This window comes from Amblyomma mixtum, chromosome 10, assembly GCF_055824585.1.
Source record: "Amblyomma mixtum isolate Tamu chromosome 10, ASM5582458v1, whole genome shotgun sequence".
NCBI lineage: Eukaryota > Metazoa > Arthropoda > Arachnida > Ixodida > Ixodidae > Amblyomma > Amblyomma mixtum.
The window spans coordinates 143834003-143856836 of record NC_143021.1 but is presented as its reverse complement, the minus strand read 5'-3'; the positions used below and the strand labels follow the sequence as shown (position 1 = coordinate 143856836).

The 22834-nt window shown below is 47.7% G+C and overlaps 1 pseudogene; it reads left to right on the top strand.

Moving 5' to 3' along the window:
• The first annotated feature begins 589 nt into the window (after window positions 1–589).
• On the top strand, window positions 590–21541 carry LOC149327175 (retinaldehyde-binding protein 1-like; annotated as a pseudogene).
• Window positions 21542–22834: the final 1293 nt, after the last annotated feature.

The window sequence follows — 22834 nt, the reverse complement described above, 5'->3', positions numbered from 1 at the left end:
TTTTTCCTGCGAAATAATTCAACAAACGTATAGCGCTGAAGGAACGCAAAATATGCCTGTTTGTGAGCATTTATCCAAAGCTTCTAAATAGGTTGATAATAAAAATTAAAATTGCTATGTTTTCTAGAAGTATCAGTGAGTATGCGAAATCAAAAAGAAAAAGCTGCGATAGATGGGGAAGGAAATAAAAAATCAGGTTTCGTATGTTCCACTTTTAGAACATTGGCAAGTAAAAGGTTAACCGCTGAGCCAGTGCTGGATGGGCGGCTGTGTGCGGCGGAGCAGTGAAACTAGGGTTTTTTATCATTTTTTTTGGCTTCAGGTATGTCTCTCTCTAGACTACGCACGGAAAGCAGCAGGCTACACTGCATTCGGACGCTCAGCAAGGTGTTTGCCTCTTCCAGTCGGAACTGCAGAGGCTGATTTTCTTCCTAGTCATTTCTAGCCAGCACTTTGCACGCTTCGGTTAATGAACTGTTCCTGGTTTTGGTTCTGCTGTTGCGGCGCTCATTATTCATTCAAAATATCACTTATGGCGCCGCCAGAATGCAGCTGCGGTCCGAAAAAGCGCTGGCTGAGAACAGCGAGCATGCAGTCACATGGCGCCGGCTGCCGAGACGTTGGACACGTTTACGAGAAGGCTTGGCAGAATAATTACACTGCGATGGTCCACGAGTCAGCCATAGAGCGAAAACTGACTGGAGTCGGAGTGAAAAACAAGAATTAAAAAAAAAATGAAATGCAAGAGTTTTGACATGCAACAGAAGTACAAAACTGGATTGTTCAGCGTTGTGGGGGAAATGGAAAAAAAGATGGAGGGGAGGGGGTGGGGGGAACGGTTTTAAATGAGTGGCACGAGTGTCACTCCGGTTATTCCCCGTCGCTGTCCTCCTCTGCACAGAGAGCGCTAAACGTTTCGAAGATAACGCGCTGTCAAGCATCAGACGTTGCATGTCTGAGCGAATTATGTGATATTCATCAAGAAGAATCATTTCTCCTAAGAATTTGTGTGTTTTGTCCGGCTAAATCTAAGCACATCCTACGCTTTTTCTCTTCGCCGCAATCGAAAAGCAGGTTAGCTTTTTGGCGTGTGCAAGCAAGCAGCTGCAGTTTAAACTTTCAATATTTCAGACGCACTAAAGAACGTGGCAGTTTGATAATGCGACACACTTCTGTCTCTCCACCTGTTAGGGAATATTATTGCAGTGAAATCATTGTTACTAGTTTAAAAAGGCAGTTGGTGTTATTGCAGGACCGTACAGACGCCAAAATGAAGGAAAAAGGTCAGTGAGTGGCCCTGGCAGTGATATAAGGTTCCCTTTTCACCTGTTTCCTAATAAAATTATTGAAGTCGTACAACCGCTAGCAGTGTTTTTAAGTTTATGAAAAATCCAGGCGCTAACAAACAACAACACAGAGCGGACACAGCGTCTTTAAATGACAGCTTTTGCAGCATTTTATGGCGACTGTCGTTTGTTTCAAAGAAAATTCTCTCATGACGATAAAGGGACGTTACATAAGGCAACGTGTTACTTGATCCCCGTCGTTAAACGTTGCCCGAAGGAGAGTGTGCCCACCGATGTACAGGCAGGATAATTAGGCTAAAGGGGTGTCCATCTTTCAGGGAGCCACAAGCAGCTCATGCGCGCTCGGGTGCACCTATATCGCTATCAAGGCTTGCGCCGGCTCTGGCGGCCGCAGCAACCGGTTTCCGAACAGCTCTGACTCGGCCATCCGGAGTGCCCCGTGCCGCGCAGACACTTTCTCCGCTGAGATTGTCTGCATCCTTTGCAGTGTTGCGGGACGCTTCGGCTGTGCGGTGCCCTCGAAGTCGACTCTGCTACTTTCGTTGGCACTGCTATCCGAGATGGCTGGTGTGTACATAAAGAAGTCAACGGACGACGTGTTCGATACGTCCGAGGATGCCCTCCCTGTTAGGCTCCAACAGATCGCCGAAGATCAGCTTGGAGAGACTCCAGAGCGGAGAAAGGAATCCCTCGCGGAACTTCTGCAGCTTTTATCAGGTGAGCTAGAAGTTCGACTGCCTAAAAATGAGTGAACGAGAGTGCAGCCGTTTTCCAGACGGCTGTACAAAGTGCCAGAGGGAGGGTAATCTTGTATTTCATTTTTTTAAACGTTATCTCACACAAGCAATTTAAGCTGTCACTAGAATAACTTCTGGCGGGAAGCTTTGCCACTTCACCGGTTATTTGTTGTGTAATAAAGAGAGTTCAGGTTTGCTGCCCCAGCGGCTAGCGCCGACGAAGGAGAGGAAGAAGATAGAAGACGAAGCTGACGAAGCTCTGGTAAATTTCAATCAATCCAACAATCTGTTTAAAACAATCTGTTTTAAACCCCCACGTCACGTGGTGCGAATTAAAATCCCCAACTAATAAAACCTGAGATCTGCTGCAAATTAAATCATCATCCTCTGATGAATGTGTTGAGATGGAATTCGATACCCGCGCCCAAAAACGAAGTGGGTCTCCTTTGAGTATCCCGGATCCATCTTGTCACCAGTCCAAGTCCCAGAAAAGTCATGCAAATCAAAATCCTAAGACCAGGATTCTCGAAGCGGCAGTTGCCGCTGCAGCACTCCCGCCAAGATAGGGACGCTAAGTGTTCTTCAATGGAATTGCCGATCTATATCCTCAGCTTCAACAGATTTAATTTGCCAATTATTAGCTTCCCGCCAGAAGTTATTCTAGTGACAGCTTAAATTGCTTGTGTGAGATAACGTTTAAAAAAATGAAATACAAGATTACCCTCCCTCTGGCACTTTGTACAGCCGTCTGGAAAACGGCTGCACTCTCGTTCACTCATTTTTAGGCAGTCGAACTTCTAGCTCACCTGATAAAAGCTGCAGAAGTTCCGCGAGGGATTCCTTTCTCCGCTCTGGAGTCTCTCCAAGCTGATCTTCGGCGATCTGTTGGAGCCTAACAGGGAGGGCATCCTCGGACGTATCGAACACGTCGTCCGTTGACTTCTTTATGTACACACCAGCCATCTCGGTTGCTCAAGAAGTGCAAGTTCTAGAGATAATAGATAAACGTCGATGCACGCGACGAGAGGCCTTTGCCGCAGTCAAAGAAAGAGCCTCATGCTATTCTAGTGTGGCTGCAAAATGTCCACCTGCAATGGACGCCTCTTGGACACAAGCAATTACCGCTGCGGTTGAAAAAGCAGTGGCGAATGCAATGGAACGTATTATGGAAACGGTATCCACGTGCATCTCACAGGTAGTAGCTACCCAGATGACTAATCTGCTGCAAGCGCACGCCGCTCCGCTCTTGTCCTCTATGGTTTCGGCTGCTCCTCCACCATCTGTGGACATCAATAGCGCTCCACAGGGCCAAAGTCAGCATGAGCGACAAACTACTCCTGAAAAATCTCTCCCGAACAGCGTTAAGGACGCATCCTCTGATGAATGTGTTGAGATGGAATTCGATACCCGCGCCCAAAAACGAAGTAAGTCTCCTTTGAGTATCCCGGATCCATCTTGTCACCAGTCCAAGTCCCAGAAAAGTCATGCAAATCAAAATCCTAAGACCAGGATTCTCGAAGCGGCAGTTGCCGCTGCAGCACTCCCGCCAAGATAGGGTCGCTAAGTGTTCTTCAATGGAATTGCCGATCTATATCCTCAGATTCAACAGATTTAATTTGCCTATGTAATCAACTTCAACCGGATGTAATTGCATTACAGGAAACATGGCTTTCTTCAGATATTAATTATCATCTCAAACATTACCGTTCGTTCCGGCTAGACAGGTCTTCACGAGGGGGAGGGTTGTTGCTGCTGATTTCCTTAAAGTTTTGTCACAGGGCCTTCATTTCTTTTCAGTATGCGGACAGTCAGTGCGAAATACTTGCGGTTGATCTTAGTATCCCAGGTCAACAGCCCTTTACTGTAGCTAACGCATATTTCCCTTCAGGTGTGCATGACACTCGGCCCCTTGACTCATTGATGTCTAGCAGCAGATCTCAGGTTTTATTAGTTGGGGATTTTAATTCGCACCACGTGACGTGGGGGTTTAAAACAGATTGTTTCGGCTCTAAACTATTTGGTTGGATTTGCGACAACAACATAGTCTGCAACAATTCAGGAATGCCTACATTTGTACGTGGTCTATGCCGCTCTGTTTTAGACTTAACTTTTTCCTCCCCAGGAGTCTCTGTCTCGTCTTGGGCGCCTGTTGACTGCGCGACAAACAGTGACCATCTACCGATTAGTTTCAGGGTTGCGTGTAACTTAACTCTTCCCGAACGACAACAGCGCACCTTCATAAATTACGTTCGCTTTAAAGACACTCTCAAATCAGCTCTCACAATCGATTCGGACCGAAACACCACTACGAGTTCCGAATGTAAAGCTACACATATATGCACAGTGTTGGAACGCGCAAGGCAAAAGTCTGAATTCATTGTCACAGGATCTAAGGATGCTATCACCAATAATTGGTGGAATGCAGAGTGCACGCGTGCCTATAGACGGCGGAAAGCAGCCTGGAAGAAACTCCTCCTAAATCAATGCCCCAAAAATTGGTTGGATTATAAGTATGTCGCAGCAAAATTTAAGCGCACTATCTCCCGCGCGAAGGAGGAGTATATTACAAGTCATTATGATTTTCTTTCTCAGTCAGAAAATAAACGGGCCTTGTTTAATTTTATGAGGAGAAGGAAAGTGATTCCTCCGGCTGTCAATATTGAATCCCTCGTTCAATCCCCTGCTGACATCGCTAAGGCCTTAGAGGGAATTGCGGGTGGCCTAGAACGTCGATTCACATCTGCACTTCATTATCCACCTACATTCTCATGCATCTCAAGTGATTTCATTGAGGTCACTATGCCTGAGCTTTCGCAAATTGTTTTGCGCCTATCTCCAGCGGCTCCTGGCCCCGATAAGGTCACTACATCTATGATTAAAATTTTGTTTACCGAATCTCCTGAAGATCTGTTGGCTCTGGTTAACCATTCCCTTAAAGGTCCATGGATTCCCCATGAGTGGCGTCTTGCGGAAATAGTTCCAATACTTAAAAAACAAGGGGAGGGTTTCACTTCTGACAACATACGCCCGATTTCATTAACATCGAATTTAGTGAAATTGGTGGAACGGGTCCTGCTTCGTCGTATCATGTATTTCATTTCTGCAAATGATATCTTGAATCCTTGTCAAATTGGTTTCAGGCCGGGCTGTTCGATTTGGTGTGCTCATACTGACCTTGAGAGCCGTATTAAATTAGCTCGCAGCACTAAACAGTTTGCCGCGCTTGTCACTCTGGATATCAGTAAAGCCTACGACAGCGTCGAGTACTCGATGCTGTTACACAGATTACAGGTCCTTAATTTCCCAATCTATTTCGTAGCCTGGATCTTTGCTTTTCTGGAAAACAGAGAATTTTATTGCTGCCGAAATGGTGTTTCTTCAAAGAAATTTCGACAGACAAGAGGTGTTCCGCAAGGCTCAGTTCTTTCCCCTGTTCTTTTTAACATCTTTCTAAGCTCCATTCCATGCATCCATAATGTGTCAACTTACGTGTACGCTGACGACATCGCATTTTTTGCTTCTGCAAAAGATATTCACTCTCTGTATCAGATCTTGCAGGATTACCTCAATATTCTTGACAACTGGTTAGGAAGTATTCATCTGTCCCTCAATGTGAACAAATGCGCCTTGTTGGTCTTCCCGGTTTCTCATCCTGTACATATCTGCGTTTCTTATAGAAATCATATAATTCCTCAGGTTCAAACAGTGAAGTATCTTGGAGTGATCTATGACTCTACTCTTTCCTGGCGGCCTCACATTGAGCAAGTTTCTTTAAAAGGAGCTCGGGCCATTGGCATCCTGCGTCGGCTTTGCAGCACTAGGTCAGGGATGAGAAGGCACACACTTCTGCTGATCTATAAAATGTATGTCCGCCCAATTTTGGAGTTCGGATGTGTTTTATTCTCAGGAGCTCCTGCCTATAAACTTCGACCGCTTGTGCTCTTGGAGCGTGAGGCGTTGCCCCTCTGCTTGGGACTTCCAAAGTATGTAGCTAATGTTGTCCTGCACCTTGAGGCGCGAATTCCATCTTTATTAGCCAGATTTCGCCTTTTAACAGTCCAAACCTTTTTAAATTTGTACGACTCTCCTCTCCACACAGCCAATGTAATATTTCTTAGTCAGCCCGCAGTCTTTTTAAATGCCACCTGGTCTCGTTTGCATACTCCGCAGATATGTTTCGTGCAGTCTCTCCTCGATCCCTTAAACATTAAGCTCACAGATATCCATCCACTGCATAACATCTCTCCTTCAGTCGAGATTGCATTTGATAACATTTTCCCATCGAATGCCAAGCTCCAGCCCTTTCCTCTCCTTCTCGGTTTGTTACAGGACCACCTAAGATCCTTTCCTTTTCATATTCTCATTGCTACCGATGCCTCGCAGGATCGTGAAAAGGCATGTGTGGGCATTTTTTCACCTGCATTGGGATGGTCCTTTTCTCTCCGTCTCCCTGACTTCACTCCAATTTATCTGGCCGAATTATTAGCTGTCATTCTAGCCTTACGTAAATTAGATCCTGCCGTTTCCAAAGTCATGGTTATGACGGACTCTCTATCTATTTGCTTTTCATTATCATCAACCTTTGAGTCTCGGGCATTACGCCTCTTTAAGCAGCTGATCCCCCTTCATCTAAATTCGGTGAGGTTGCTTTGGGTACCGGGTCACGTGGGCATTCAGTTAAATGAGGTTGCTGATTCACTAGCAAGGGCCTCTCTCTGTGGCCCAATAATTGCTGTCCTGCCTACCTGCGCATATACAGCTGCGGTGAGGTTTCGCAGTTACACAATATTTCAGGAATTTTCAGCCTCGGCGCTTACTTCATCCCCCGAATACAAGCATCTTCTGCACCCTTGGAGCAGCAAAGACTGGAGTTCACGCAGACTGGAGGTCTCTTTCACGCGTTTGCGATGCCGAGTTCCTCTGCTTAATTTCTACCTTCACAGATCTGGTCTGGCGGTTTCTCCACTGTGTCCATTTTGTGCCGAGCCTGAGACAGTGGATCACTTCCTGCTGTTCTGCCGCCGATTCTCTTCTTTGAGGAGGCGCCTATTAGAAAATCCGTTTCACCAGCTGGGTCTGCCTGTGTCCTCTGAGGTTGTTCTTTCCTTTGGCGCTACTTCGCTTGGACGAAGCAACAGGAGTGCGCGCTGTGCAGTTCAAAAATTTCTTTTAGAAACACAGCGACTCCCATGCTAATATTAATATTTTTTTTTATTTGTTTTCATTTTTCTGATTCTCAAACTTTTAATTTATTATTATTATTATTATTATTATTTCTGTCTCTCTTTCAGTCAATACAAAATTGAACCATTCCATATGTTGCATTCAAATTTGCACATAATGCCGTCCTCCCATCTTCGATCTCCCTGCGAACAGGTCCCCTTTCGTTGCGTCGTCCAATCTGTCAGCCTATACCCTATTAATACTCCTTTACCTCTAAAACTCTTAATCATTCAAACAGTTCACCGCCTGTGTCTTGGCCACTCCCCCGTAGTGGGTATGTGCCATTCTACTTGAGGCCAACCAACCAACTAAATTTCTGTCTGCACAGATCTGGTTTGGCGTTATCTACCATCTGTGCATTTTGTCGTGAGCCTGAATCTATCGATAATTTTCGGCGCCATTGTCGTCGTTTCACCTCTTTGAGAAGAAGACTGCTGGAGTTGCCCTTACAGCAACTTGGCCTTAGTTTGAGCAGCCCACACTTGCTGTCATTTGGTGCCACCACGCTTGAGTTCAGCCACAGGTATGTTTGTGACGCTGTTCAAAATTTCTTGCTGGAATCTCATCGACTGCCTTGCTAAAGCTTTCAGTATTTTCTTTTTATGCTTCATTATTTTTCGAATTATTCTCTCTTTTCTCTCTCTCACTCTGTCTCCAATCCAAACTCATATATATATATTTTTTTATGATTATTATTATTATTATTTATTATTTATTTTTATTATTAGCGAAGGCGCAAGCAACATTACTATCTCTTTGAAGGTGTTACCGAACTTCTTTTGCGATTGGATAAAAAAAAATCAGCAGGTCCTGATAATATTCCCGCAGCATTCTTAAAAAGGTATGCAGAAATTCTGGCTAGATTTCTCGTCGTAATCTTCCAAACATCTGTAGAGTCAGGCGTCGTACCCCATGACTGGCGTGTTGCGCGTGTTGTACCCATATTAAAGAAAGGAAATCCATCGGAAATCAATAATTACCGCCCAATATCTCTCACCTCTATTCCTTGCAAATTAATCGAGCATAACATACTCAAATACTTGAACAGTTTTTTAGACACGAATGAAATCATTAGCAACAGGCAACATGGCTTCCGGCAACGTTTTTCCACTACTACACAACTAATTGATACCGTACATAACTTAAGAAGAACTCTAGACAGTGGCGGTCAGGTCGCTATAATTTTTATGGATTTTTTCAAGGCGTTTGATAGCGTTCCTCACTCTAAATTAATAACTAAAATGAGAGAAATAGGTATCCCTTCCCATATCATCGCTTGGGTTATGTCATATTTACAAAATAGAAAACAATATGTGGAAATTGATGGCAACTGCTCCCGCTTTTTAGATGTTCATTCAGGTGTTCCCCAGGGCTCCGTCTTGGGGCCTGTTTTATTTAATATTTATATTAACGACCTGTTAGGCGTTCTGGAACTAAGTACGTCGGCCAGGTTATTCGCTGATGACTGCATTATTTTCAAAAGCATGAATTCTGTATCCGATCAACTTGTCCTAAATTCGAACTCGCAGCTTCTTGCAGACTGGTGTCACAAGTAGGACATGACAATTAATTATGACAAAACCGTTTATTTATGTACTACGAATAAGATCAACAAAATGAAATTTACGTTTGCCATTGGAGACAACAGAATTAGTCAAGTGGAAAAATATAGATACCTGGGCGTAACTTTAACATCTGATCTTAAATGGTCATCCCATATCTCCAACATCTGTTCCTCTGCAAGAAAAAAGCTAGGCTTTTTAAAACATAAATTAGGCAATTCTTCAAGCATACTTAGACTTCAAGCGTACAAAACAATTATTAGACCTACTCTTGAATACGCCAGCATAGTATGGGACCCACACACCACAGCCAACATAGAAAAATTAGAGAAAATCCAGAGATTAGCAGTAAGGTTCATATACAACCGGTATAAGCGAAGGGACTCTCCATCCATCATGTTACATCAGGCAGCCCTTGAGCCATTAGCTGGAAGAAGAAAGGCTGCCCGGCTGCGTTTTTTTCACTCTTTGTATCTTCAGAAGCTAGGCATTCAGCCACAGGACTACTTCGAAAGGGACACAACCAGACCTTCGAGACATAAACATAATCATAGCATCAGACCAATATTTGCCCGCACGAATCTCTACAAATATTCATTCTTCCCAAAAACAATATCCGAATGGAATTCTCTGCCTCATGACTCACCTCTCCGGCCTTCAACCATTTGAGAACTTACATATCTGAGTGTATGGTTGGAAATGTTTATCATTCATTAGCAGTGCATAGTGTGCTTCGTTGCCTATGTGCCTGTGTTTGGGGCATGTACATTCACGTAGTGTCTTTGCTTTGTAACCTTGTTTATTTTTGTTATTATATTTTCTTGTCATGATTTCTAACTTCACCATTGTTGGTGATCCTAAGGCATTGTATTTACTAACAAATGTATGTACCCTCTCCTGCTTGGGCCGATTCGGTCTGCAGTATTTTGTAAATAAATAAATGAATTTAAAATTATCATTATTTTTTTTTCATCCTCTCCCTGCCCTTCTTGTGGTAGACTCCCCCGGTGTCCCTCTCCCGTGTGCTTCCCTTTTGCCGTTATTACGTACAGGTGAATACCAACCTTTACCTCCCAATGGTTAACCGATCCCCCAGTGTGGCTATGTGCCATTCTGTAAAAGGCTACAACAACAACAACAACAACAGCGCGCTTGCGAACGCTGGCCTGCTTAGCAGCACCGCTTGAACAAAGACCGGCCGTCCACAATAATTGTGCGAGTCGTCTCATTACACTTGGTGGAGGTGCTGCCTGCACTTCCCTTGCTACGCCCGATGCCCAGGCTACCAGGCTCCACCACGACGACCGACTCCTCGGCCCAGCCCGTTACCGCCGCTGTCATCTCTTCCGGTGCCGTCCGTCAGCGCGACCCTACGATCTTCAGCGGCACGGACGATACCGACGTAGAAGATTGGTTGGCTTCCTGTGAACGCGTGAGTGCTTACAACAAGTGGGATGACTTCGTTAAGCTCACGAACGTCATCTTCTACTTGACCGATGTCGCCAACTTGTGGTTCCGCAACCACGAAGCGGATTTTACTACCTGGGCGGCTCTAAAAACCAGCCTGATTGACGTCTTTGGCCACCCCGCTGTCCGAAAACTTCGTGCCGAACAACGTTTGCGCTGTCGTGCCCAGCAGAATGGCGAGAATTTCACCAGCTACATCGAGGACGTAGTTGACTTGTGTAAGCGGCTCAATCCATCTATGAGCGAAACTGACAAAATACGACACATTCTGAAAGGCATTGAGGACGACGCATTTCAAATGCTTGTGTCAAAAGATCCTCAAGCCGTCTCCGACGTAGTCTCTTTGTGCCAAAGCTACGACGAGCTTCGCAAACAGCGTCATGTCACCCGGCTTGCCATTTCCTCGGACGACGGCCTTTCCAGCTTGGCGGTAGGCGGTCCTGCCCCCGATCAGCCGACACTTCTTCAGCACATCAAGCAGTTTGTGCGGGAGGAGGTCGCTCGTCAATTATCGCTAGTTACCTGCCAACCCCCCCCCCCCCCCCCCCCCCCAACGCCATCGCTGTCGCCATCTATTCAGCGTGTCATCCAGGAGCAGGTAGCTGAGGTCCTGCCGCCCACTAATCCACCCCCTCTTGTCACTGCACCACTGGCTTATGCAGAAGCAGTCGCCGGGCCACAACCTCAGCCAGTTGTGCATGCTTATTCGCCACCTGTCAACGTGTACCCTCAGCGGCAGCTCGCCCCTGCACTGCCACTCACTCACCATCCTCTGCCTCGCACCGTTCCCCACCCTATGAATCCGTGGCGTACCAAAGATAACCGCCCGATCTGCTATGCCTGCGGTCTCACTGGTCATGTGGCCCGCTGGTGCAGCACGCGCGGATCCAGTTCTCACGACTTCGGGCGCCCACCGACGTACGACGTTCCGTTGCCTTCCGTACCTGTCTCTTCTGCTCTGCCTCCTCAGAATCCCTCCCCGTCTAGTTCTGATTTATACAATGGAACCCATCGGTCGCCGTCTCCTCGACGCCGTTCGCTCTCTCCTATGCGCCGCCGGTCACCACCCCTCCAAGTGGAAAACTAGGCGCCGCAGTTCCGGAGACAAGAACTGCGCCGTCGACGATCGTCTCAAGCCCTATCACCGCTCCTATGAATGTTCTTGAAGTGATCGTTGAAGGTGTTACTGTTCACGCGCTCACTGACACTAGTGCTGCCGTGTCCATCATCAGTCGTAACTTGTGCCGCAGACTAAAAAAAGTGGTGACGCCGCTTTCGGACCTTTCGCTTAGCACCGCTAGCGCTGACCCCATTTGCCCTCTGGCAGCGTGCACTGCCCGCCTCGTCATCCATGGCCTCTCCTACACCATTGAGTTCTTCGTTCTCACCCGCTCCTCTCATGACATAATCCTTGGGTGGGGCTTTCTCTCCGCGCGTCACGCCATCATTGACTGTGCACGTGCTGAAATTAATTTGTCGCCGCTGTGTGGTGCTCTTCTGGACGCCTCCCCTGTTACCGCCGCGCCTATTCTCGCCGCTGACGACGTCGACGTGCCAGCTTTCTCATCTGTTCTCGTGCAGCTGACTTGTGCTGCCCTCTCTGACGCTGCTGCCCTTTATTCACCCTCACTCTTTGTGCGCACCGAAAATATATCATGCTCCCTCATGCCGTGCTCGCACTTTCTGGTGGTTGTGGTGCCCTGTACGTCGCGAACCCGTTGCCTTTCCCCACCACTTTACTTCGGGGAGAATCGCTTGGCACAGTTGATGTCATCGATCTCGACGACGCTTCTCCTATCCTTGATGAGCCTGCCGCCCATGACATCAACGCCCTCACTCCTCCCGCCGACATCGCCGACCCGTCCTCCCCGGTTATGTTTTTCCATTCTGTCGATGCCGCTCTACTACCTCACCACCGCGTCCAGCTCATCGCTTTGCTGGAGCGCTTCCGCGCATCCTTCGACTCCCCTCAAGCACCGTTTGGTCGTGCAGCAGCCGTTCGCCTCCATATCGACACTGGCACCGATGGACCCTTGCGCCAACGCCCCTACCGCGTCTCCTCCGCCGAGCGCCGCATCATTGATGAACAGGTGAACGACATGCTACACCGCGGCGTGATCCAACCCTCTCACAGCCCGTGGGCTTCTCCGGTCGTGCTCGTGAAGAAAAAGGACGGCTCCATCAGATTGTGCGTAGACTATCGCCGGCTACACAAAATTACTCGGAAGGTCGTCTACCACCTGCCTCATATAGATGACGCGCTGGATTGCCTGCAGGGAGCGGAGTACTTTTCTTCGTTGGATTTGCGCTCTGCGTACTGGCAGGTGCCGATGGCCGAAGTCGATCGCCCGAAAACAGCTTTCATCACATCTGATGGGCTGTATGAATTTAATGTGATGCCCTTCGGTCTCTGCAATGCGCCTGCCACTTTTGAGCGTATGATGGACAACATCCTCCGTGGGCTTAAATGGCAGACATGCCTCTGCTACTTCGACGATCTTGTCATCTTCTCCCAGAATTTTTCGTCTCATCTTCTCCGCCTCGAGAGTGTTCTTCGCAGTCTCAGTGACGCTGGCCTGCAGCTGAACTTGAAACAAGTGTCACTTTGGCGCCCGACAGCTGACTATTCTAGGCCACGTCGTGTCCAAGGATGGTGTACTCCCGGACCCTGCCAAGCTCCGCGCAGTTACTGCTTTCCCGAAGCCCACCAACCTTAAAGAACTCAGAAGCTTTCTTGGACTCTGCTCCTACTTTCGCCGGTTCATCAAGAATTTTGCTGCCGTTATCGCCCCGCTGACGCAACTTCTCACTGGTAGCCAAGACTTGTCGGCTTGGTCCCCTGCATGCGACGAAGCTTTTGCAACGCTGCGCCAGCTTCTCACCTCTCCTCCGATCTTGCGCCATTTCGGCCCTTCCGCGCCTACAGAACTCCACGCAGACGCCAGCGGCATTGGTCTCGGTGCCGTTCTAGCTCAGCGAAAAGCTGGTTTCAATGAGTACGTCGTTGCTTACGCCAGCCGTACACTCACATAAGCGGAGACTAATTATTCCGTCACAGAAAAAGAATGCTTGGTGATTATTTGGGCAATCACAAAATTTCGTCCTTACTTATATGGCCGCCCGTTCGATGTCATTACAGATCACCATGTCCTTTGCTGGCTGTCTTGACTCAAAGATCCATCTGGCCGCCTCGCTCGTTGGGCTCACCGGTTGCAAGATTACGGCAGTCGGGTCATTTATCGTTCCGGTCGTAAACACTCCGATGCCGACGCTCTATCGCGCTCCCCTGTGACCTCTGATCCTGCCCCGCCATCTATTTCCGGCCTCACACCTTCTCTTGACAACATTGATATGGCTTCTGAGCAGCGCAAGGATCCTTGGATTACTTCTCTTCTGGATTTCTTAGCCAACTGCTCAGCGCGCATCCCTTCTAGAGCGCTCCGTCGTCAAGCTCATCACTTTGTCGTGCGTGACCAGCTGCTGTACCGTCGGAACTACCTCCCCGATGGTCGCAAATGGCCGCTCGTGATTCCTAGGCATCTCCGCTCTGCCATTTGTGCCAGTTATCACGACGACCCGCAATGCGCTCATGCTGGTCTGCTGAAAACTTCACCCGCCTACGCCTTCGGTATTATTGGCGGGGCATGTACCGTTTTGTCCGCCAGTACATACGCTCTTGCCTTGAATGTCAGCGTCGCAAGAACCCACCACCGCACTCACCTGCTCCTCTGCAATCTTTACTGTGCCCCGTCCGGCCATTTGACCGTGTTGGAATTGACGTTTATGACCCTCTTCCCTTCACTGCCGCCGCCCACCTCTGGATCATCGTCGCCATTGATCATCTCACGCGCTATGCGGAAACTGCACCGTTACCAGCTGCGACTGCCTCTGAAGTAGCCCGTTTCATACTTCAGAACATCATTCTTCGTCACGGCGCGCCTAAAGAATTGCTCAGCGATCGGGGTCGCGTCTTCTTGTCCGGTGTCGTGGAAGCCCTCCTTCGGGAGTGTCATATCGTTCATCGCACCACGTCTTCGTACCATCCGCAGACGAACGGCATGACCGAGCGCTTTAACCGGACCCTCGGCGATATGATTGCCAAGTACATTTCTGCCAATCACAAAGACTGGGACCGCGTTCTACGTCTCGTTATCTACGCTTACAATTCTGCAACGCAAGCCACTACTGGTTTTTCCCCGTATTTTCTTCTCTATGGCCGCGAGCCTTCCTCCATCATGGACACCATACTCCCTTACTGCCCCGATTCGTCCGAATTTACCACCGTCTCTCAAGCCGCTGCGCACGCCGAAAAATGCCGTCAACTGGCCCGTTCCTTTACTTCTCACGACCAGCACCGTAAGAAAAGCGCCCGCGCCGCTTCCCCCGGTCTGCCGCCGTATTATGTTCCTCAATCCTTGGTTTGGCTTTGGGTGCCCTCCTCCGGCTCGGGGCAGTCTACAAAACTGCTGAGCAAATACCAAGGCCCCTATCGCGTTGTTCAGCAGACATACCCAGTTAACTATCTGATTGAGCCCATCACGCCTTCGTCTGATAATCGCCGCCGCGGCCGTGAAATTGTCCACCTAGACCGCCTGAAGCCCTACTACGACCCAGCTATTGTCTCGAGCCCTTAGGCCGCCAGGATGGCGCCTTTTCACCCCGGGAGTATTGTAGTAAACAGAGTTGGGGTCTGCTGCCCCAGCGGCTATCGCCGACGAAGGAGAGGAAGAAGACAGACGACGAGGCTGACGAAGCTCTGGTGCGCGCTTGCGAACGCTGGCCTGCTGAGCAGCACCGCTTGAACAAAGACCAGCCATCCACACTAAATGTGCGAGTCGTCTCATTGCAGTTGCTATTGTTAAATTTTGTGAGGTTTATATTCCGACTGGGATTTTAGGTCGAGAAATAATCAACCTCGGTCCACCGAAGGAAGACTGAAGTAAGTAGAACTCAATGCGTTCATTCACCTCTTCTAAGTTACGCGACGTTGCCGGACCCATTATTATAAAGAGCTTTCTTGGAAAGACGCTACATTTTATAGCACTAACCATTTAAGACCGACTGGCTAAAGAGTTTTACACTTTGTGACGTCTGGCCACAAGCGACTCATGTCCAACTAGCGACCTTTTTTTGAAGAAGCTAAACGTGAACTGTTTCAAAACCTTCTCGCCGCAGACAAACGTGAATGCTAATAACTCTCTGGTCATTACACTGGTCTGGACGCAGTGTGTGTCTGTAAAAACGGTCAGAAAGCCACATGGAGTGCCCAGGCAAGGAATCTTTCATAAAAAAAATTACAAATTGTAGGGTTAGGATGGAAGAGCGGATGTTTTACTGAGAACACACCTTTAAAATTTTAACCCGCTCTATTGCAGAGGAGGAGGATCTAAATTCCCGGAAGGATGCGCAATTTCTTCTGCGTTTCCTACACGTGCGGAAATACAACGTTGAAGCAGCCCTGCGCGCCGTGAAAAACTACTACAAGATCCGGAAAACCAGCGGTCCGGTTTTTCAGGACTTTCTGCCCTCCAAAGTGTCTCCGGCCACGCGAAAACTCATGATGGTCATGCAAGAAAAGAACGTACATGGACGCCGTATCTTCCTGTTCAAACCCGGTGGGTTATGTTACCAAAGCAACCGGCCATCATATTGCAGAGAATTGTTCAAGCATATATCCAGACCAATTTTATGTAGGTAAAGGCTTAGTGGTTTCCACCTAGTGAAAGCGTTGGCAACCCAGTGCCCAGCTGATATCATGCCAAAATCCCGGGAACAAAGCAAAAAGTGAGACTTTGCCGTCTCATACTGCGATCTTCAAGTGCGGTAGCATTTGTACGCAACAGTAAAATAAATTATGGAGTAAACAAAGTTTTAGACAAGATATGCCTATCTTATGACATGTGCAGCCAAGGTACATTTCCTGCATGACGCGGATGTACACGTGTACAGGTCCTCGGGCGCACCTGACGCAAAGGTCTTCCACAACAGTGCTATCTAATATGTGAGCGTCATGCTCTTGCATGACGCTCGTGCATATTGTGTTTTTTATTTGTATCTGTGCTTATGCCTGCTTGGAGTCAAGCGACTCCGCAGTATTAAATAAATAAATAAATAAATAAACAATGGTTAATAAAAGAGCACGCGAGACTTCAGCTCTACGTGTAACCTTAGTTGTGGCAGTCACTCTGAAGACTACGGTGCGTAGCAAAAAATATTCTTGTGGCGCAAATACCCGAGGTATAATTATATGTATTATTGTGCTGGCCTCCAGAGGGCTTCAAAAAAGAACGCTCATGGCGTGTTTGAAAAGAATGGCGAGAAAGCCTGCTAAAAGATGCATCTTTTTTAGATGCCATTTCTGGTGTCTCCGTTAAAAACTGGGTTGTGTTTTGGATTCGAGCTGTTATAGTTATTACGCTCAGTGCTTGATGTAGCATTCATTGAGAAAATGTTCTAGACTAAAGCGCATTCTTCATGCCTATTAAACCGAGTTTTATAATATTACTCGAGCCGGTACAGCAGGCAATTATTTGATACCACCGAAAAACAGGCCCTTGACCCATTCTGGGGCGGAAATATTGAGACCCCTGAGGCGAAACACTGCCATTTCAATCAGAGTCATCGCAAATGTTCACAAAAAACTTATGCTGGCATCATGTCTCGAGAGCGGTCAGCTCTTTTTTCGCAGCCTCCAATTCGCAGTTATTTTTCTGCCTCCAGAGCAAATTGAATCCTAAAATCACGAATAATTTGAAGGAAGTGCCGGTGATACAGTAAAAATATCTGAATACACATGAAATATTTGACACCTACGAACTGACGCGTAGACTCCTTTCGAAACCGTAGCATTTTCTCCCTTTTCTCAGTTTCTTGGAATCTCGATGAATCTTCTTACTCGATGTTCACCGGGCCATCACGCTGTGCGTGGAACACTTTTTGGCTAAGGATCCAACGACTCAAACGTTGGGTATGGTCATACTGTTTGGCTACGGAGGCTTCACACCCGACAAAGTGCTCGCCATTAATGTGGGCTTGATCAGGCGGGGCTTCGAATATTTACAGGTAAGTAGACGCGCCGAGATCCCGCGAAGACTTCAACTTTTAATAGATGGAAACAACCAAAGAGAGCACTCTTCTTGATTGCCCTCAAATATTAACTTGACATCGTTTACCTCAGGGTTATAGTGGGATATATGCAAAAGAATGAAAGCAAAAGCAATTCTTCCGTGTGTCCCGGCTGGCATTCCGCGATCCAGTGAGAGGGCTTCACACGATGGAAAGGTCTGGCTGGCGACGCAGAAGTGATTTATGATATCGCGTGCCAAGTCTATGGCCGCGAATCTCTGGTATTCTATTTCTTCATCAATGCTTTTTTCTAGTTCAGTGTTTGTAGTAATTATTTTCTATTCGCCACACATAGGAAGTACATCCCACTATAGACCCGCCGCGCTGGCTCCGTGGTTATGGCGCTCGGCTACTGACTCAAAAGACGCGGGCTCGATCCTGACCGTGGCGGTCGAATTTTGATCGAGGTGAAATTCTAGAGGCCCGTGTACTCTGCGATTCAGTGCACGTTAAAGGACTCCAGGTGGTTAAAATTTCCGCAGCCTTTCACTATCGTGTCCCTCACAGGCTCAGTCGCTTTGGGTTGTTAAACTGCCACAAACCATATCCCAATATGGCTCCTAGTCAACAAGACTAGGAGATATATTTCGCAACCAATACTATCGCGTCCAGATGGGAAAGGTGTGCTAATTAGCATTCTGACATAAACGAAGTCATCAAGTTTGAGCGCCGGTAGTGAAGCGAGCAGCGGCAAGGAAAAAAACTCGAAGCAACAATTTCTGGATCAGTGAGGGAAAGAAAGCATTACTGGTCGAAATCTAGGGAAATCCAATACATTCCGCCTTAGATTGCTTTAGCGAGTACTTCAGTTAGCTCATTGAATGACAGTGTTTTATATGATCAAAACGACTGTATTTAAAAAAGCGTAGTTAAAAACTTTATCTGCAGGCAAAAGAAAGCCTACGTGCTCCACAGAGAGAGGAACATCTTGTTGCCTTTCTGAACAAGAATTTGCATATTATGGGGCTAATTTCATGATAGGCCTAGAGCACAAGAAACATATCGAATTCATTTCAACGCATTCAATTCCATCCTATAGATTATGTAACTCACTGCTCATTCTAAAGTATTCACAGAGAGCAATGTTTCCAGGAGGAAGTGCATCCGTTAACGCTTCCGGAACAGGGCCTTCCATGCTAACAGTACGTTCGTAGTCACAGTCATGCTTTTTATTGACACCTAATTCATATTGTAGCAGCCGAACCCTTATAAAAATCTTAGTCCTTCTCTCCATTTCGGAATCGCTCCCTCGGTCGGATGCAAATCTTAATGGATGGTAGGAGAACTTAACCATAGGTAGGACAAAAGTTGTAATCTATCATCCTCTGTTTGTCTCTATGTTAATTATTTTCATTTGGCGTCACGCTACAACTACGCAAACTAATATTCAGGCTTTAATGTTACAAAAAAGCAGTGAGAGCAATAGCAGGTACTACATATTTAGCAACTGCGAGTATTTAATTTTACAACTCCGCAATATAGATGCAATGGTCATCCATCAGTATCGTGTGATTCAGCTGTATAAATTTCAAGTACACGGCGAAACTAAAGTTTAACGGACGTTGCTAATACACGGGAAAATAGCACTCTTCATAATGCAAGACACAATGAATACTTGTATGTATGAAACAGAATTCGCGCCAGTTGCGATTTTCCCCAGCGGCGGTTGAGCCCGGCGGCGGGGACTCCGTCCTAAGCATCCCCACGCGCGACCCCCCCCCCCCCCCTCTCGCACACACTTCTCGCTGTCTAGTCTCCGACGGTGAGAAAGCAGTTGTCTGGCCAGTGACCTCCTGTACGCGGAATTCCGGCTCGAGCGTCTGCGGAGCCAGCCGGGGCTCGGCGCGGGACGTTTCGGCGCGATAGTTTACGTTTCGTCGCCGCCTCTGATTCGTCGGTCCCGGGCCCCGGGCTGTCTGGAGATGGTGAGGGAGAGGGGGGGCACACTACGGGGGGACTGTGGAATGTGGCGGAGAGCAGTCGAGGTGGAGATCTTGAATGTGGCGGTGTGCTAGCTAACCGCGCGTGTGTGTGACGTGTCAGCCGAGAGGTGGTCGGCTCGTCGCGAAGTGTCTGGGCAACGAGTAACGACTCCGGGGACCCGACATCGACAGCCCGACGCCTATCTCGGACCGGACCTCAACCACCCGAACAGCTAAGCCCCTGCCACTCCCACATTTACGAACTATACCCTAAATTCGTTCCTTTAAAAGTGCCTTGTATTTGTATTTCCTCTCGCCTGTTATATTTGATACTGTGTGTCAAAGCTAAGTTTGTTCCGTCTGTCCTGTGTCTATGCTGTGCTATTGTTGATGAGTTGGTGAAAGTGTTGTTCTCTTTGTTAATTAAATTCTATCCACTCTCATTCCCGACTCCTGTGTCGTGCCTCCGGTCAGCGGCTGGTCAGGCGTGGACCTATCGCCGGTTAGCCACTCGGTCCTGCTTAAGATCTGGCACCTGGGTGGAGGTGTTTGTCTCTCCTCCCCTAGAATTGGTAACAGAGAGTGTGGAGCCCATTGGTGGCGTGCACCCACTTCGTGACAATGTATTTCTGTCACCCCAGCGAACTTAACAATGGAGTCGCTAGAGTCTCGCGCCCTCTCCAGCTTCACTCCGCGCCCAAGGATCTTCCTTCGGTATGTGGACGACTGCTTTTGTGCCATTAAGGAATCGGCGGTGAGCGCATTTCTTCTGCATCTGACCAGCAAAGAACCAGCCATACAGTTCACGAGAGAGGAAGAGGTCGACGGCCGGCTACCATTCCTGGACACGCTAGTAAAACGCGACAAATCTGGATTTAGCTTTACTATATTCAGAAAGGACACGCACACAGGCAGGTACCTGAACTTCCGTTCAGTGCACCCGATTTGTCAAAAGAAGTCCGGGGTTGCTTCTCTTGTACCCCGGGCAGAAAAAGTCTGCTCAACCCCGAAGCAGCGGGAGGCTGACTTGGCGACTACACGACGTGACCTGTTATACTCGGGGTATCCCAGTTCGTATATTCGGACCATTGAAAATCGCTTGGCGCATCCAGCACCGGAAAAACCCCGGCGACAGGAAAGAAGACAAAGGGGTCGCAATACCCTATGTACCCGGCATAAGCGAGAGCCTGTCCCGCATATTCCGGTTTTGTGAGGTCGACATCGCCCACGTTCCTGCGCGCAAGCTTACACACGCGGTAGTGAAAGTAAAAGATAAGCTGGAAAAAGACAAGTTCTCTGGCGTTGTCTACAGGATCCCTTGCGCTGGCTGTGACCAAGCGTACATAGGTGAAACGGGCGGCTTCCGCAAACGATTGCAGCTGCACAACAATGATGTCAACAAGCGGCCCGTGACGAAAAGCGCACTAGCAGAACATGCTGTTTCCACGGGTCATGCCATCGAGTGGGATGGCCCGAGGATAATTGGAAAAGAAAAAAACAAGACGACAAGGCTTTCCCTGGAATCCATCCATATCCAAACCACGTCACAGACGCTAAACCGTAACGAAGGAAATCTACCCCCGATCTACACGCGCTGCTTACGTCACACCATGAAGCATTTAAAATGAACCCTCACTTCGTTCTCCCTTTCAATTGTGAACAAGGCTCTTGTAGCGGAGCCGAAACGTCTCTTTTTGTTTTTGTTTGTATTCAACGATTGGTCGGCGATTGTTATTTCCCGTCATGGTATGTATTCATATCAGTATATGCATACTAGGTCTGAGTTAATTGCTTACAAATAAGCGCAATTTTAGACTTCAGTCAACCAAAAACCCCAGCTGGCTTTGTAAGAGATGCACAAAAATAGGCGGCTTTAAATTTTAAATTCAAGTGAAAGAGTAATACGCAGAAGATAACCAACCTTTATATAGTATTCCTAATTCTTAATAAGCCGTTGACTCGTCGAAGCTAGGCAGACATGCATGCATACTATTATGCGGGGTATAGAAGGGACATATTTAAATGTAGTGTTTTTAACTGAGAGGGAGCACAGAGACCATAATTCAAAGAGAAATGGATAAAATACCGTTAAGAAAGGGCGTCCGCCAGATAACACATTTCGTGATATTCATTAATGACTTCAGCGCCAAGTCCATGAATGTAAGCTGGTTCCCTTAATGCTTTCTGCACAGACGTGAGTGCGAACTCAGAACTTGTCTTTTTTGCCCCTTTATCAGCGTAAATAAATACGATTGTCACCGCCTATAATCCTCTAGGTTGAAAGCTTCCACCAAGATTCGTTGCGTATGCCTGCAATGTAGGGAGTAATAAATCTCTTAGGGATAAGAATAATAAACATTCCGCTGTTACAGTCACAATAAATGTTAAAAATGTGCTAGGAGGAACTCCTAGATGGGGAAAAAAGAGTCTGACTCGATCCGTGTCGTTTTAAGCGGCATAAATTATTTATAGAACAATCTTCTCCTGCACAAAGATCAGTGACGTCATCCAAGCTGAGATTGACGCTTCCGCTTTTGGTTCTTGTAATATTGCAGCTCGCGCCCAAAATTACGCTTCCCGAAAACATGAAGCCTATTCCTCTTGTGTCACGCTTGCCAACAAAGTAACGCAAGATTGCTCCATATCAGGAGAACAAGCGTTGCCCCCGACAGCGCAGGTGCACGAATGCACGAAAAAATTTCATCATAACGCGCAAGGAACTAGTTACCGGAGGCCTGTTCAGTTCTGACGTTCTTCGCACAAATGAGCGAGGCATGTTTATCAGGCTTGATAACGATACTCTGTGCATTTTACATTTTCTCCGTTTATGGCAGTGCTCCACTTTTAGATAAGTACGCTCCTTTCCTTCAAAAGATAACTTCCGATTCATCTATAAAAGAAGGACAAGGGGCGTTTGCACCATTATGTTAGGATAGTGGGCCCGGGAAAGGGGTTCGAGTGCGTCTGGAAATTGCACCGCTTCCAAATGCGATGGAACTGGAAGCAGCCGTTTTGGTAGCAGCGCACGGAAGATCTTCTCGCATAAAAACCTCCGATGCCTCCGGGAGAACAGCCTGCAACGAAAACAGCAGCGGCACTGACGGGCTCAGTTTTGTGACCTCATCGACGACCGCTGGTTGAAAATCGTCCCATCTGTGCTTCTCCATGGCATCTACGGCACTGGCAAGACAGGCGCTCAGTCTTCGTCGTCTGCTTGCCCGTTTTCTACCAGCAGAGCTGCAAAGCCTGGACGCAGCGCATATGTCGTGGCTCCCGCGCCTGAAACAAATACCACCTGACGACATCCTGAGTTGCATCTGTCTAGGTGTGCACCGGGCTGAGACAGAAGAAATCTGCCTCCGGCGCATAGCGGGGCTCCGCTGCAGGCTGTCACCGTTTCACCGCCTCGCAGGGTGGCGGATCCACTCCCTCATTGTTTCACTGTCCTGGGACGAGTGTCTCGAGATGCTGGAGCTAATGGCATTTGCGCT